Source organism: Myotis davidii, unplaced genomic scaffold, assembly GCF_000327345.1.
Source record: "Myotis davidii unplaced genomic scaffold, ASM32734v1 scaffold6, whole genome shotgun sequence".
In the NCBI taxonomy this organism is placed as follows: Eukaryota; Metazoa; Chordata; class Mammalia; order Chiroptera; family Vespertilionidae; genus Myotis; species Myotis davidii.
The window spans coordinates 9,282,239-9,284,084 of NW_006383011.1; positions in this window are offsets into that span (position 1 = coordinate 9,282,239).

Genomic DNA, 1,846 nt, shown 5'->3' on the forward strand with positions numbered 1-1,846 from the left:
GTAATGACCGGTCACTATGATGTTCACTGACCACCAGGGGGCAGACGCTCAATGCAGGAGCTGCCCCCTATTGGTCAGGGCGCTCCCACAATGGGAGCACCGCTCAGTTAACTGAGGGCGGCCAGACTCCAGGCTCATGGCTGGCAAGTGCAGCTGCAGCAGCCTGAGCCTCTCACGCCTCCACAGCAGCAATACCAAGTGGCAGTAGTGGCAGGTGCAGCAGTCCGACACCCCCAAGGGGTCCTGGATTGTGAGAGGGTACAGACCAGGCTGAGGGACTCCACTGGTGCATGAATTCATGCACCAGGACTCTAGTATAAAATAAAATCACAATTAGATGCCACTTACACACCCCTAATAATAGCTAACATTATAAATGACTGACAATACTAGGTGTTGGCAAGAAAGTGGAGCAAAGGGAATCTCATACATTGCTGACAGGAAAATAAAATAGTAATCTCTTTGAGAAACAGTTTGATACTTCCGTATAAGGTTAAACATAACCCCTACCGTGTGACCCAGCAGTTCTACTTCTAAGTATTTACCTAAAAAATTGTAAAACATGTCCACACAAAGATTTCTATGTGAATATCCATGACAGCCTTGTTTACACACTGTCCAAATATCCATCAACTGGTGAACAGATAAACAAATCAGTGTACTGGTATGTCCACACAATGGAATACTACTCAGCAACAACAACAACAAAAATGAGCTTCTGATCACCTAACAGCAAGGATGCATTTCAAAACATGCTAAGTGAAGGAAGCCAACACAGAAAAGTACACACTCTAGTATTCCATTTAAATAACTTACGCCGAGAAAAGATTGCAGAGGAGCAGGGAACAAGCAAGGAGGCCATTGTAATAATCCAAGTGGAAGATGGTGGTGGCTTAGACCATGGTGCTCACTAAAGAACTGATAGTTGAGCATCGACCTATGAACCAGGAGGTCATGGTTTGATTCCTGGTCAGGGCATATGCCTGGGTTGTGCGCTCAATCCCCAGTGTGGGGCATGCAGGAGGCAGCTGATCAATGATTCTCTCTCATCATTGATGTTTCTATCTCTCTCTTCCTCTCCTGTCCTCTCTGAAATGAATCAAAATATTTTTTTAAAAAAGAATTGATAAGAAAAGGTCCAATTCTGGATATATTTTGAAGATGAAACCAATGGAGTTTTCTGAAGAATTGAATGCAGGCTGTGTGATAAAAAGAAATCAAGGGATGACTCCATGATATTGGATCTGAACAAATGGAAAGATGAAATTGCTTTTAATTGAGGTGATGAAGCAGCTGGGAAGAGTAAGCTGGGAGAGAGGGTGAGAATCAGCAGACCTATACAATTTGAAATGTCTAGTAGGTGTACAGATGAAGATAACAAGTCAGCGGTTGGGTACACAGGAAGAGTTCCAGGCTAGAGATAGAAATTTGGGAGTTTTAATCCACTATTTCTGAAGAAAGGGTTAAGGATAGGTAGAAATAATTCAAAAGAAATAAAAGAGTCGTTATTCACAGATGACATGATATTGTACATAGAAAACCCCAAAGACTCCATCAAAAAACTACTAGACTTACTGTATTTGCCGGCGTATAAGACGATTTTTTGGCCCTGAAAAATATGCCTCCAAGTGGGGGGTCGTCTTATACGCCAGGTACACTTCAGATAGACTGCCCATAGTGCTTGCCCCGTGCCATAGTGGCCTCCCGATGCCCGCCCACTTCATTCCACATACCGTTCAGGCATCAGCAACGCTGCTGGGTGTATGCTCGGCTGTTATGCGATTTTGCTGTTATGCGATTTTACCACACTCGCAAAATCGCACACAGCCGACCATAACCCCAGCAT